This window comes from Zingiber officinale, chromosome 4B (genome assembly GCF_018446385.1).
Source record: "Zingiber officinale cultivar Zhangliang chromosome 4B, Zo_v1.1, whole genome shotgun sequence".
Taxonomy (NCBI): Eukaryota; Viridiplantae; Streptophyta; class Magnoliopsida; order Zingiberales; family Zingiberaceae; genus Zingiber; species Zingiber officinale.
Window position 1 is genome coordinate 58,208,290 of NC_055993.1, and position 17,100 is coordinate 58,225,389.

Here is a 17,100-nt window from a genome sequence, read left to right on the forward strand (position 1 = left end):
AGTTAAAACGAGCTTATTGTCTTCCTAAAAGGTTTCTTATATGGAGGCATATAGCATCACTGACAAATTATATTTGATTTCATTTCCAATTTAATATGCTGAATGCCAATTAATTTGGATTAAATTATATGTTTTTTTTAGTCTTCGAAACCTTCACAAGAAGTTGATGTCAGGAGAGATTATTGAGAAAAAGATTAATGATATAGGACAGGTGTCTAAAAGAAACTTCTGGGATAATGATCCAGATGTTATTAGTGCGTTTGGATGCTTGTTGACCTGTGCAGCTCCAATGAAGAAAATGTTACGAGTGGAATGCTTGCAGATTTCATATCTCGGGTTAGTGGTGAACTTTTTTTTTTTAAAAATTTTTTACCAATGACCTTCAAGATGTTTTAGATCTTCTACAATATGACATTTGACACCTGCTATTTTATAAAAGAAAATAATTGCTGCAGACTGGTATAGGTGATCCTTGTCATGCTGTCTTTCATTTGCCAACTATGTCTACTGAAAGCCACACCATGCATTTTGTTGGTTGATGTAGTTGGACTGATCTCTCTCTCTCTCTCTCTCTCTCTCTCTCTCTCTCTCCTGGTTGTCTATTTGTTGCTTTCTCCTGTTAGAATCATACAGTTCCATGCTATTAATTGCCCAATGACTTGATGTTGAACTTTGTGCTATTAAATAGTTTCCTGATTGTGAATACTTCATTACTTGTAAATTAACTAGATATACACTTTTCAGTTGATCTGTTACAGTAAAAGTCAGCCTGCAGCACAGACACCCTACCAACCTGCTCCAGCAGTCCAGCCATCAAGTGCATTCTCATTTTCAAATTTTGGACAGATACAACCAGGTATATCTGATGAATTTTCCTGTCACATATTTGATTTTTCTAATTGGTTTCCTTGATTTGATTATTTACGTCAAGTTTCTTTTCTTTTCTTTTTCTTTTGAAAATTCAGCCTCTTCCAGTGGCTTTGGTGCTATGCCAAACATCTTCAGTCAAAGCAGCATTGGACATGCCGTATGTTCCTTTTCCTTTTTTGCTGTATTGTCTTTCCACCCGACATTTCTTCTTTTTTATATGCTAATGCTGCCAGCAATATGGTTCCTTGCAATATTCTGCAATCTAATTGTTAAAAGGTGACCTACACAGTTAGTCATCCTGCCATGTCAAAACAACTGAGCTTAGTTTTTATTAAAGAAAAAGGGACTAGATCTAGTACTAATCAATTATCCTAGTTTTTTCTCAGATCCGTGATCTTGTTCTTCTTTAGTCTTTTTTATATTGCAAAATGTAAACATGCTTTTAAGAGACAACAACAACCTCTGCTTGCCTGCAATATTATCATGTAAGACATGATAATATTGTAATAGATGCATCAATCTAATAATGGCATGTTCCATGCTCTATGAAAAGAAATTTTGTCAGCTAAGGAAACTTCTTGATGAATCACATATTGAGGAGTTAATGAGCCAATTGACTTGGAACTTAGTCTAATGGTTTCCATAACTGTTTTAACTTGAAATGATTTTTCTTTACAATAGCCGTTAACCAAGTTATGCCTTATTTAACAATACCCGTTAACCAAGTTGCTGCAGTTCCACTTAATTAACACTTTCACTGCATATCAACCCACCTTGTGTTTGCCTGCTTCATTGATTGCGTGGTGATGGTGAATTTTATAGCTTTTGCTCCTTATTGTATTATGTCTATTAGCCATGTGTATACAAAGGGCACAGTTGCATTCTTGCTTATGAGATTTGAAAGATGACATCAGAGGTAGTACAATAAATAGTATATCTCTTCATTTGCTTGTTAACTATGAACATTTTCTTTATTCTTCTATGCTTCCTTCACTGTTATATTCATTATCTTCCACAGCAGCCTTTAAAAACTCAGTATTCTATTTTATTGGATACATGCACACATTTATTTTAGTTATTTGACATATGGTGGATTTATGTGTTTTTACAGTTTACAAATCTCAAGTACTCCAGAGTTGAAATTGATGAAGTGCGGTTCGAGTGGGCTGAATGCATGCTAGATTACATTTGAGACAGTTGTACCTTGATGTGTTAACAGAATGTTATACTTTGATTTTGATATCTATTAGTTAGCTTTTGATGTAAAAAGAATGTTTGGGTATTTTATGGATATTGTTGTAAGAAGATTATTTATATAATTTGTGAATATTTGTGTATTTTATGGATATTATTGAATGAAGAATATTTGTACAATTTGTGAATATTTGTGTATTTTTTTTTGTTATTGTCGGTTTTAAAATCAAATCTGTGCTGTTAAAAAATATACATATTACATCGGTTTTCCACCGATGTAAAACCGGTGTTATAAAGTAATATTACATCGGTTTTATACCGTTGATGAAACAGTGTCGTTAAGTGATACTACACCGGTTAATAACCGATTTGAAGACCGGTGTCGTTAAGTGATACTACACCGGTTTTAACCCGATGTCTAAAATGGCAGACTTTTAACATCGGCTTCATAGACATCGGTCGAAAATCAAATAGACACCGGTGGAAAACCGATGTCTATGAAGGTTTTTGTTGTAGTGGCGTATTAGCCAAAGCTAACTCAAGGGTTAGTATGATATGGATCTTGTCCCACATGAATTATCGAATTCAGTGGGAGCATCATTTAGTTAAAGGCCTAATTAAATGATTTAAAGAATATGATATTTATTTTCTATATTTTTCTATTGTAGATAACCATGATGTCAAATACGAACACTTTCTCCCTGCGATATGTTCTTGAGAAGGACAAACTCAACGGAGCAAATTTCCTGGACTGGTACAGGAACTTGAGAATAGTTCTCACCCAAGAACGTAAACTGTACGTTCTGGAGCAGCCACTGCCTCGCGAGCTGACCGAGATGCTTTCAAGAAGCATCAAGATGACGCATTAGATGTGTCTTGTCTAATGCTCGCGACCATGAACTCTGAGCTTCAGAAGCAACACGAGTTAATGGGCGCTTACGATATGGTTGAACATCTTCGTCAACTGTATCAAGGTCAAGCAAGACATGAGAGATTTGAGATCTTAAGGGCACTATTTCAGTGCAAGATGTCAGACGGGGCTCCTGTAGGCCCATATGTACTCAAAATGATTGGGTACATAGAGAACTTACAAAGGTTGGGGTTCCCACTTGGCCAAGAGCTGGCCACTGACCTGATCTTGCAATCCTTGCCGGATAGCTATAGTCAGTTCGTTCTAAACTACAACATGAATGAGATTGACAAGCCACTGCCAGAGCTGCTTAGCATGTTGAGAACTGCTGAGCTGAACCTTAAGAAGGCTAAGCCCAACACTGTTCTGATGGTTCAGAAACATAAGGGCAAGGGCAAGCCCAAAGGCAAGGGAAAGTCCCAAGCCAAGGGCAAAGGCAAGGCACTAAAGCCTAAAGGAGGGGTCGCCAAGGATGCTACCTGCTTCCACTGCGGTCAGACCGTGCACTGGAAGAGGAACTGCAAGGTATACTTGGAGGATCTTAAGAAGAAGCGAAGTGAGACTTCTACTTCAGGTATATATGTTATAGAAGTCAATCTATCTATTTCTACATCATGGGTATTAGATACTGGATGTGCTTCTCACATTTGTACTGATGTGCAGGCGCTGAGAAATAGCAGGGCATTGACAAAGGCGAGGTGGACCTACGTGTAGGCAATGGAGCACGGGTTGCTGCTGTTGCTGTAGGGACTTACTTTCTATCTCTGCCCTCTGGGCTTGTACTAGAGTTAGTCGATTGTTGTTATGTGTCTGCATTAACTAAGAACATTATATCAGTTTCTTGTTTGGACAAGAAAGGTTTCTCATTTACAATAAAGAACAAATGTTGTTCCGTCTATTTAGACGATATGTTCTATTGTAGTGCACCTCTGATAAACGGACTCTATATTCTAGATCTTGAAAGCCCTATTTATAACATAAATACCAAGAGGTTCAAGTCAAATGACCTGAACCAAACCTATCTCTGGCACTGTCGCTTAGGTCATATAAATGACAAGCGCTTATCCCAGCTCCATAAGGATGGTTTGCTGGACTCATTTGATTTTGAATCTTATGAGACGTGTGAGTCATGCCTACTAGGCAAGATGACCAAGACACCTTTTAGTGGGCACAGCGAAAGAGCGACTAATTTGTTAGGACTTATACATAGTGATGTATATGACCCTTTCAATGTCGCTGCTAGAGGCGGTTATAGGTACTTCAGTAGATATGGTTATGTGTACTTGATGACACATAAGTCTGAATCCTTTGAAAAGTTCAAAGAATTCAAGAATGAAGTACAGAACCAGCTTGGCAAGAGTATTAAGATACTTCGATCAGATCGAGGTGGAGAATACCTTAGCCATGAGTTTCGTGACTATCTAGCTGAGTGTGGGATCCTATCCCAACTCACTCCTCCTGGAACACCACAGTGGAATGGTGTATCCGAAAGGAGGAATCGTACCTTATTAGATATGGTACGGTCTATGATGAGTCACACAGATCTTCCGATATTCCTTTGGGGCTATGCTCTAGACACGACAGCTTTTATACTCAACCGAGTTCCATCTAAGGCCGTGATAAAGACACCATATAGGATATGGATTGGGAGAGATGCCCAGGTGTCTTTCATGAGGATTTGGGGTTGTGAGGCTTACGTTAGACGTTAAGTCTCAGATAAATTAGGACCCAAATTCGACAAGTGTTACTTTATAGGATATCCTAAGGAAACTAAGGGATATTACTTCTACATTCCCAGTCAGCACAAGATAGTTTTGGCAAAGACTGGAGTCTTTCTAGAAAGGGACTTTGTTTCTAGAAAGACTAGTGGGAGTACATTCGATCTTGAAGAAGTTCAAGATGCGGATCCTAGCACTGAAGCCTCAATGGAAGTTGAACTGGAACCACAAAGTGTTGTGGATGATGTTGTTACACAAAGAGTTGAGGAACAACAACCAGTTCAAGTAGACCTACCTCTTTGCAGGTCTGATAGGGTACGTCGTCAGCCTGAGAGATACTCATTTCTCTTGTCTGACCATGATGACGTTGTGCTCATAGAGGATGAGCCTATCACCTATCAGGAAGCTGTGAAGAGACCAGATTCCGAGAAATGGCTAGAGGCCATGAGATCCGAAACGGAATCCATGTACACCAACCAAGTATGGACTTTGGTTGATCCACCTGAAGGGGTAAAACCCATAGGGTGTAAGTGGGTCTTTAAGAGAAAGACTGACATGGATGGACTTATCTATAAGGGTCGCTTGGTAGCTAAAGGTTTCAAGAAGATTCATGGTAATGACTATGATGAAACCTTTTCTCCAGTAGCGATGTTTAAGTCCATTCGGATCATGCTTGCTATTGCAGCTTACCACGATTACGAGATCTGGCAGATGGATGTCAAAACCGCATTTCTGAATGGAAACCTACTCGAGGATGTGTACATGACACAACCTGAGGGTTTTGTAGATCCAAAGCATACTAGTAGAGTATGCAAGCTGCATAGGTCCATTTCTGGACTAAAGCAAACTTCTCGGAGCTGGAATCTTCTATTTGATGATGCAATCAAACAGTTTGGTTTCATCAAGAACGAAGATGAACCTTGTGTCTACAAGAAGGTTGTAGGGGACATAGTTGTCTTCCTCATATTGTATGTGGATGACATACTACTCATTGGGAAAGACATCCCTTTTGCTACAGTCTGTCAAGACTTGGCTAGGGACATGTTTCTCAATGAAGGACTTAGGTGAGGCATCCCGCATTCTAGGGATATAGATCTATAGAGATAGATCTAAGAGATTGCTTGGCCTAAGTCAGAGTACATACATTGACAAGGTACTCCTTCGGTTTGCCATGCAGAACTCCAAGAAGGGGTTTCTGCCGATGTCACATGGCCTGAGTCTTTCGAAGACTCAAGGTCCCTCTTCTAGAGAGGAGAGAGATCGCATGGATCAGATCCCTTATGCTTTAGCCATAGGATCTATCATGTACGCCATGCTATGTACTCGACCTGATGTCTCGTATGCTTTGAGCATGACGAGCAGATACTAGTCAGATCCAGGTGAAAGTCACTGGATAGCGGTCAAAAATATTCTTAAGTACTTAAGAAGGACTAAAGAATATTTCTTGATATATGGAGGTAATGATGAGCTAGCTGTAAAGGGTTACAGTGATGCTAGCTTCCAGACTGATGATGATTATCGCAGTCGGGGTTTGTATTTTGCATTAATGGTGGTGTTGTGAGTGGAAGAGTTCAAGGACACGATCGATTCTGGCAGAGGTCGAGTACATTCTTGCATCGAGGCGAAGGAGGCGATTTGGATCCAAGTTCATCCGAACTTGGGGTGGTTCCCAGTATTGCTGACCCCATTGAGCTCTATTGTGATAACAATGGAGCTATAGCACAGGCGAAGGAACCTCGCTCACACCAGCGGACCAAACACATACTACGGCGCTTTCATCTCATTCGAGAGATTATCGAGAGAGGAGATGTGAAGATTTGCAGAGTACCTACAGAGGCTAACATCGCAGATCCCTTGACCAAGGACCAAGGCTTTGGCATAGAGGAAGCATGATGGTCATACTAGGTCATTGGGGCTTAGAGCCTACACTGATTGACACTAGTGCTAGTGGGAGATTGTTAGCTAGAGCCCTAGAGCCAATCATTTGATGATTGTATTATGGACTTGTTGTATCATATTCTATATAAATAAAGGCATTTGGTTTTTGGTTATTATACTTACTTGTATTGGTGCCAAATAAACTAAGTATAATAACGTCCTTGAGTAGAAGGTTCTTACCTATATCAATCGATTGGTTGAACCGATAGTAAGATGATATAGGGAACACTACTCTTAATCATTCCTAGTTGAGTATTAACATTCAGGGACAATGTTAATGCAATAAGACTAGCATGTAGGTCAACTCGATGACTCGATCTCACAAGTCATGGATATGGAGATATCAAGTTGACACATGGGTATGCATTGGAGAATGTATACTGAATGACCCGCCATGAAAAAGTATCATAGATCGTTATATGAGTGTCATATACTTTCTCATGTGACTATTAGTATGACTACTAGTCCTTAGACCTGAAGTCACCATGGATCCCTACATAAGGAGTTATGTACTTTGGTTTCGTCAAACGTCACCCGTAACTGGGTGGACTATAAAGGCGATTACTGGGTATGTAACAAATTATGCGGAGGGATGTGAGTGCTGTAGATGGGATCTATCCCTCCTATATGACGGGAGAGACATCGGTATTCTTGATAGAGTGAGACCACGAAGTGCATGGCCATGCCCAAATGAGTCAATATGAGATATTGAGCTCATTTGATTTAGTGAGTGTACTTGGAGTTCAGAATTTAGATTGATCAGAGGATGACACGGTCTATGCCTCACATTGATCAATCTAGATGTCTAGGATAGATGGACACTTGTCATATTTTGTGAGGAGTCACAATTAGTAGTCACAAGGTGATGTTGGATCTCAACATTTTTGTAACTTGGGTAGTAATGATGTGTTGCTAGATACCGCTCATTACTTATGCTCCTAAATGGGTTTAGGGCATTGCCAACGTTACAAGAACCTATAGGGTCACACACTAAGGACAATTAGATGGAGATTAGGTTCATATGATGAACCAAGAGGATTAGATTCATTTGATGAATCAAATTGGATTAAGAGTAATCCTAATTGGGCTAATTGAGTTGGACTCAAGTTGATTCATGTGTTCAATGAGTCTTGTCACGCCCCGGAGGAGTCTCTGTCCGAAAAATTTCGGCAGCATCTCCCCTGTACGGCGGACAATCTGAAACTTTTCTACAAGCACTATATACCTCAGCCACATGCGGCTGGAATAATAACAATAAAAGAAAACAAACACCACGCAGTTAATATCAGATTCAGCCTCTGGCTGACACAACCACGCAGTTAAAAATAAAGCAGCCCACTCGGCTGTACCAAAACCAAAACACAACGGAAAACGATAGAAACCATATACAAACCAAACACAAAACTGCTAGCCGGCTAGGCTTACACAACCAACAACAAATACAAAATACCACATAACGACATCAATACTCCAAAAACAAAACCGGAGTACAGAGCTAAACAAACTGATACATAAACAAACAAAACATACGTGAAATCGATAAGTCCTCTGATGTGACGTGGGGACCAGCAGACAGGATACTCCAAGCAACACCAAAACCAAACCTGGTACCTGAAAAAAAATAGTATCAACGGGGGTGAGTTCAACAACTCAGCGAATACCAATGGACATGAGTAGTAAGATATATCTAACAGCAACAATCATGGAATACAGCTTCCTAATCATATATAGGGAATACGCAAAACTGAAAGGTAACTGAGGAAGCTGTACTCACCAGGAACTCCTATCCAGACAAAAAGGTCGTCAAACCGAAAGTGTCAATAATCCTGTATGCAGGTCAAAAGTATGTATCCAACCAAAATGTGTTGGAGCAATCCCAATGGTCCGCGGGACCATGTGTTTTGGTGTTTGGGCAAAGGGTTTAAGTTATGTTCACCCTTGTATTTGATATGTGTATTTGAGTTGTGCAGGTTTGCAGGATACACATATGACTCAGGTTGATGGCTTCGGGTCCGGTGAAGGATGGAGCATCCGAGGGACCGTGGACAAGGCAGCGAGGACAAGGGCCGAGGGAAGCGACTTCGAGGCATACGCGAAGGATGGCATTGGGTACGAGCCGCGGGCTTGAATGCATCCGAGGGACGAGAGCCAAAGGAAGTAGGCTTGAAGGCAAAAGGTCAAAGCTGCAAAGGAAGAATCAAGTGAGTCATAAGGGTGAGGGTACGAGTGCACGAGAGATTGTACTCGGAGTAAAATCCTAGTTTTTAGGGTTTTACTGTAGCAGTACTGTAGCAGTACTGTAGCAGTACTGTAGCAGTACTGTAGCAGTCGACTGCATGTTTTAGCAGTCGACTGGTGCAGTCGACTGGGGCAGTCGACTGGCAGCGAACAGAATGTGTGGAATCGAGCCGTTGGGATGTAACGGTCGAATTTCCACAGAGGGCAGTCGACTGCATGTTTTAGCAGTCGACTGGTAGGCGGGGTTTTCTAACCCGTGGCCTATAAAACCAAAGCTTGGGAGCTTGGTTTGAGTTGACGAAATAGAGGTGGTTAATCTCTATTAGTAGTCTACTTGTGCCCTAGCGTCAAAAGAGTTCTTGTGAGGGTTGTGGTGAGGTTTCTCCACCCACAAGGAGCTACGTGAGCTAGCCGGAGTTTGCCGGGGAGTAATCCACCGAAGGATCGGGATCGTCCACCTCAAGGACAAGCCGTGGAGTAGGAGCCCTAATCTCCGAACCACGTTAAACGAACGTGTATTGGTTTGCATTTCATTTCTTGTCTTCGTTTTAGTTTAGCTTGTTTGTTTTGTTTGTATTTCCGCTGCGCAAGCTAATAATAGTGTAGGAAGCAAGGATTTGGGGGTGCCGTCTATCCAACCCCCCTTCAAGCCGGTCGTCCGATCCCCAACAAGTGGTATCAGAGCGAGGACGCTCTCCGTTGGACTAACCGCCAAGGAAGCACAAGATGACCGGTTTGATAGAACCGTCAAAGCTTGAAGGTAGAGGCTTATGGGACATCACGTATTGGATGATGAAGATGGAGGTCTTCTTCAACACGGATTGGGACACCATGTTGGTGGTCAAAGAGCCGTTTGAAGTCCCTAAAGACAAGAAAGGGAAGAAGCTCCGAACACGACATTGGACGGAGGAGCAAACCTCACGATCGGAGGCAAACTCAAAGGTAATAGCAATTTTAATTGGTTTATTGCCTCCTAATGTGATAAGTGGTGTAGGTAAATATGAGAACGCCCATGAATTGTGGAGTAAAGTGAAGAAATTTCCATGGGAGGAATTTTTGTCTACACAAGAAGAAGAAGAAAAATCCGAAGAAAGTGATGAAGTGGTCCAAGAGGAGAAGAAGGACCAATCGGATGTGGAGCCCAAGGAGTTGGGTTTAGTAGCTCAAGAAGAGGAGGTGGAGAAAACGGAAGTTGAGTCACGCTCAATATCCGAGGAGGAGAAGGAAGATGAGTCATCATCTACATCCTCAAAGGTTGAAGAAGAATCCAAGACAAGTGAAGAGGATGAAGAAGAGGTCTTGGAAGTGGTCAACCTAGCAAGCACCTCCACCGAAGTGAAGTCAAATTATCATATCACTTGCTTCGGGTGCAATGAGAAGGGACACTACAAGAGTAGATGTCCTATGGGTAAGAAAGAGGTAAATTCTAAACCCATTCAAGTTGATTTGAATACTAATGTGGGTTGTAGAAATGATGGTGCCAAGAAGAAGAAGGAGAAGAAGCACATTAGATGCTTCACTTGTGGTGAAATAGGGCACTACCACACCAAATGCCCAAAGAAGAAAGAGCTCAAGAAGTTGGCGCATTTGAAGATGTGGGAGAAGAAGTGGAGGAAGAATGGAGGCTCATGTCAAGGGGGAGCTCCAAAGGTAAAGGGTAAGGTAAACCCTAATTTAAATTTGAAGTCAAATTTAAACTCCTCCATGCATGCTAGGAAAAATAATGTTAATCATTATATGCCCATGCAAAATTTTGGTTTTAAATATCATGATAGAAATAGGGTAAATGTAGATCATAACCCTAGGAGACCTATACATGATAGACCTAGACACGTTAAATTCTCGTTACCTAAGGAGAAGAAGGTAATGGAGAACCAAGGCATTAATCCCAAGAAGGGGAGACACATGCCTAGAAAGGGTAGGTCTAGGAATGTCCAATTTGGACAAATTAACTCTAGGGTTAGAAACCTAGAGAAGGAGAATCAAGCTTTAAGGGGAAAGCTTGATAAGTTGGAACAATTCCTTAAGAGATTCAATGTTGGATCTAAGGAATTAAGGATGATGTTGGGTAGCCAAAGACCCAACAATGATAGATCGGGCTTGGGATACCGATCTAGTTCCTCTAAGGCTAATGAGAGACCATATGCTAGGGTGGCAAATGATCATGGCAAGGGAGAGGTCTCCAAGGCTAAGGGAAAGTCTTATGCTAGGGTTGCATATGACTATAGCAAGGAGAAGTCAATTAATGGCAAGGGAAAGTCATTTAATGGTAAGAAGAAATTAACCAAGGACAAGGTGTCCAAGGTTAAGAAAGTTACGTTTGTAGGCCAAGTGTCACCGGGGGTGGATCGATGTGGCCTAGCCATTGTGGAAGAGTCACCTAGGGAGGTGGCTAAGGCTAAGAGCTCTAGGGGGAGCTCAAAGAGTCAATTTGGGATCCATGGCCAATGGATCTCAGGTGGGTTCTACTTGGGGGTCTAGAGGAGCCATGGAGTGTGCCAAGTGGTTTAGAGACGGACTTGAGTCTCAAACCTAGGGAATTGGCACACATGGTTTATGTTTCATGCAAGAAATATGACAATTGGGGTCATATTGCATGATAATTGGTTTTGGAAGTATAGATGCCATATAAACCAATGCTAGGGATGCATTGTGGGTTGGTATGGGCAAATACATCAAGAGGAAGCCAAAACTAGGACTTTAGGTCAAGGTTCAATTGAACTTTTTAGCTAGTTTTGTGTTTTGTGTCAATCTTGGGATTGGTGATAGATATATTTTTATATATATTTTTCCCAAGTAGATATTGATATAATAGACCTCTCCACAAAATTTGGGGATTTTTGGAGGTCTGTGGAATTTCTGGCGCATTTCTGAAGTTGGCCAGAAAAGGCTGATTTTTTCATGAATAGTGTACCAGTCGACTGGTAACACTGTTCACGAGCACAGAATGTCTCTGTAAGCTCGTTTTCATGGGGGCAGTCGACTGGTACTTCTTGCAGTCGACTGATACCAGTCTGAAAGTGTTTTCAGCACTAGATTTTGACCGGGTCAGCTCATATAGATGTATGGGATCCATGGGTGATACATACATGAGTTTAGGGTCATTTGGATGACAAGTTTTCAATAATTGAGATATTGTTGGAGAACTTTTTGGATGTTAGGCAAAGGGGGAGAAGTAAGGTTTAGTTAGGAAAACCTGAAAGTACCTTTGTGAAGGGGGAGCCTTGGGATAGGTTCTTAAAAAGCCCGTTGTAAAAATCCTAGCTCAATGGAGAGCTTAGGTAAAGGGGGAGCCTTGGGATAGGTCCTTCAAAAGCCTTATGTGGAAAATCCTAGCTCAATGGGAGCTTAGGTGTAGGGGGAGCCTTGGGATAGGTTCTTAAAAAGCCCTGTGCATTGTTTCGGCGGTTGCCAAGTGTGTAGCCTTGGCAACGTAAGTCCATTCGGCATTGTAAGTCCAAGTGTGTAGCCTTGGCATCGTAAGTCCATTCGGCGTTGTAAGTCCAAGTGTGTAGCCTTGGCATCGTAAGTCCATTCGGCGGTGTAAGTCCAAGTGTGTAGCCTTGGCAACGTAAGTCCATTTGTTTTAGCATGTTTATTTGCTATATGTTTTCCCTAACTTAAACGTATTGCCAAACACCAAAAAGGGGGAGATTGTTGGAGCAATCCCAATGGTCCGCGGGACCATGTGTTTTGGTGTTTGGGCAAAGGGTTTAAGTTAGGTTCATGTATTTGATATGTGTATTTGAGTTGTGCAGTTTTGCAGGATACACATATGACTCGGGTGGCTTGGTCCGGTGAAGGATGGAGCATCCGAGGACCGTGGACAAGGCGAGGACAAGGGCCGAGGAAGCGACTTCGAGGCACGAAGGATGGCATTGGGTGCGAGCCGCGGGCTTGAATGCATCCGAGGGCGAGCCAAAGGAAGTAGGCTTGAAGGCAAAGGTCAAAGCTGCAAAGGAAGAATCAAGTGAGTCATAAGGGTGAGGGTACGAGTGCACGAGTTGTACTCGGAGTAAAATCCTAGTTTTAGGGTTTTTGTAGCGATCTTGTAAGCGATCTTTGTGCGCCATTCGCATGTTTTAGCGATCGGTAGTGCGATCGGCGCGGATCGTGGCGAGAATGTGTGGAATCGGCCGTTGGGATGTAACGGTCGAATTTCCACAGAGGGCAGTCTTGCATGTCGATCGGTAGGCGGGGTTTTCTAACCCGTGGCCTATAAAACCAAAGCTTGGGAGCTTGGTTTGAGTTGACGAAATAGAGGTGGTTAATCTCTATTAGTAGTCTACTTGTGCCCTAGCGTCAAAAGAGTTCTTGTGAGGGTTGTGGTGAGGTTTCTCCACCCACAAGGAGCTACGTGAGCTAGCCGGAGTTTGCCGGGGAGTAATCCACCGAAGGATCGGGATCGTCCACCTCAAGGACAAGCCGTGGAGTAGGAGCCCTAATCTCCGAACCACGTTAAACGAACGTGTATTGGTTTGCATTTCATTTCTTGTCTTCGTTTTAGTTTAGCTTGTTTGTTTTGTTTGTATTTCCGCTGCGCAAGCTAATAATAGTGTAGGAAGCAAGGATTTGGGGGTGCCGTCTATCCAACCCCCCTTCAAGCCGGTCGTCCGATCCCCAACAAAATGCAGCAACCAAATGCAGCAAACACAATCATAAAAATATAAATGCATCAATGCATATGATGCTAATGATGCGTCCTGGTCACCCCTGACGCCAGTCAGTCATCTCACACACAAATGGTGAGACCGAGTGGGTAGGGCTGTGACAACCGTGCACTCTGTCGTCACTACTCCTGATGAGTGACCGAGTGGACGGGATGCTGTCCTGTCCTGTGACCCCAAATCATAAATGGGGAGCTCAATGCTCTCATCTCCCACGATGGCGGGAGGAAATCTCTGGCTACCACCTGAGTCACGACCAAGCCAAGCGAGTCCACCGTCTGCCGGCTACTCGCTACACTAAATGCCGAGCCAAGCGGCTACCACGCGAGTCCTCGGACCCAGGCAAGCAGAACCGCCACACACTGTCGATATACCACTAATCCATGAGTGGTGGTGTGTGCGATACATAACTGGCGATGTGCTCAACCATAGTAGAGCCGACAATCGCGCAGCATGCAATCATGATGCATGACACTAAGCAGGGTCATAAACTGATCAACATAACCATATCCATATGTATAAAATGAGTACGGTAAAATCAATGGTCACATACCAAGATCTAGAGTACACAGATCAGATAGAATATCAAAAACCTATGTCCTGAACCTAATAAGTATGGAATATCCTGATCAGCATAGAAAAATCCATATATACATAATATGGGTACCACAGTATCAGTAAGCCAAATCCACGGATCTAGGGTATACAAGTCCTCTAAGGTATAACAACCTAGACCCAAATCATATCCCTCTTCCATAGCATATGAACCAACAATATACACAGATCAAAGAATCAGGGTCTAAACACCCGAATCATATATGATATACAAATAGAGGTACACAAATCTGATATGGCACAAAAACCTAAGTATCAGATAATCTAGATACACAGGCCAGAAACAACAATCCAAATCCTAGTCCTAACCTCAGTAAGCATGGTATGTCACTCTAGAAACTAAGATACTCATGGTAACAAGATAATCATGGCAACAAATCACGAGATATAAGCACGGATACATCACAGGTGACAAACCTAACATGCTACGGATATCAAACAGTGCATACCAAAGGCAAACATGTTCATTGCATGTAGTTATAAAATACTATGCATATCCAATGACAATATCATAAAAGATAAGTCAAGAGGTACCCGCCTTTATACGTAGATCGTGTCCAGAAGTCCTACGTTGAAACGCTCGTGTTGAATCTAAGTCCTGCAATCACATGATATACATATATATATTATTTAGCTAATCATATAATCAACAACTAGCTAAACCTAGAACCTAATCCAACGTCGATTAGGTCACCCTGTTTAATTCCACATAAATATCCAAACCAAAGTAGATGATAAATCCAAGAAGCAATTTGTACAGGAATGTATCTACTAGAATCCAACAAACATAACCACACTCACCTCAAACAACCCCCAAAACTTCAACCGAAACCTTACTCAGCCGCAAGAATGCATAGGACAGAAATATGCCTAGAGGAAGTCCATCAAGGAGTTGTTCCTATGCCTCCCATGAGTCCAACATCAGGAAGAACATCACAATGGAAACTAATTAGACCATTATCAATGAATTCTTCAAGATTCCAGACAAGCTTACCTAGATTGATCACTCTCTGGTGGTGGCACTCGAATAGAACAAAGAGGAGGAAAAAGGTAAGGATGCAGCCATACTTTCTCGGTTAGAATCTGCTGTTCCGGTGATGCAACATCAATTCCGCAGAGGTGGCTGCTCTGTGGAGGAAACAAGGCACGAGAGGAGATCGGCTAAAGATGGAATCAGGGAAGGCTTGTCCGGCAATGGTTTGATCGCGAGAGAAGATCGATGCTAGGGCTTGGCTCCCCCTTCCTTGTCGAAGATCTTCCTGTGCAGGCGACAACCTTGAGAGGAAGATGACCCAATAACCTCCGGTGATCAGCGGAGAAGAAAGCAGGATCAGTGACTGCACAACACCTATGCGATCGGACGATTTCCGCCGGCACCACGACATCAAGCAGCGTCGACTCGAGAGGAAGTAGAGGGAGTGGAGGCTCGGTCAGGTTGTGAACCCAACCTAGGGCTCAGGAAATCGGCCAAATCAGGCGGCGATGGCTCGACCGGCAGTGGCTCGTGCTCGCCGGCGCTTGTGCAAGGACGGAGGAGAAGGGAGATGGGAAGGAGTAGCAGGAGAAGGGAAAGAAGCTTCGGCGCCACCCGGAGATGAAGAGAAGTGATCGGCGCCGGTTGGGAAGGGAGGTTAGGGCACAAATGAGGATGAAGAAGAGGGCGCGTCGGGTTCGGCGGTGAGGGAGTGAAAACAGCGTTTAGGGGGAGAAAGAAAAGAAAAAGAAAAGAATATAAATAAATAAACTTTTCCTCTCTTAAATGGGGTAGCCTAAACAGGCTTTCCCGGGGTCCCGTTTTCATCCCCCTAAACTCGACCATACGAGCTCCGAAAAATTCCCAAAAAATTTCTAAAAATTTCGAAAAATTCCCTTATCATTATTTGCCATTTTTCTGGTATTTTACATTCTCCCCCACTAATAAAAATTTGGTCCTCCAAATTTTCTTATCTACCATCAGCAAATACTAACAACAGGCAAAGAGTATAGATACTGAACGGTAAATTTAACCACATACCTCATGTGAACATATGGGATATCGAGCTCGAATAGTATCCTCGAGCTCCCAAGTAGCCTCCTCGTCCGTATGATGCTGTCATCCGACTTTAACCAGCCGAATAGTCTTGTTCCGCAACTGACGCTCTTTCCGGTCTAGAATCTGTTCCGGAACCTCCTCGTAGATAACGCCAGGCTGAAAGGGAACTGGTATATCATACAATACATGAACTGGGTCAGCTACGTATCTCCTCATAAGTGACATCATGAACGCCTACTAGGGACGGTGGTAGTGTCAGCTGGTAAACTACTGCTCCAATCCTCTCCAAGATCTGGAGAGGTCCAATATATCGCAGAGCTAGTTTACCTCTGAGGTCAAATCTTTTCACCCCTATCGTGGGTGAGACTCGCAGAAAAACATAGTCACCAGTAAAGATCTCTAGGGGTCTTCGTTTTCGATCAGCATAACTCTTCTGGCGGTCCTGCGCCTCTAATATCCTCCATCCTATGGTACAGACCAACTCTGCCTCCTGCTGAGCTCTATGAGGTCCCAACAACTGGGCCTCCCCAACCTCATCCCAGAGGGTGGGTGTCCAACAAGGCCTACCATACCTCGCTTCAAACGGTCGCATCCGGATAGCCGAACGCAAATCGTTGTTGTAGGCGAATTCTACCAATGACAAATGGTCCTTCCAACTGCCTCCAAAACCCAATACACACGATCTCAGCAAGTTCTCTAGAGTCTGCATGGTCCGTTTTGACTATCCATCTGTCTGAGGATGGAAAGCTGTACCGAAACAGAGCTGCGTGCCCAAGGCCTACTGCAGACTCTGTCAAAACGAGACGTGAACCGGGGGTCTCTATCCGAAATAATAGTCAACGGGACACCACGTGATCTGATGATCTCCGGGCAAAACAGATCTACCAATCGATCCAGGAAATCAGTCTTCCGGATCGC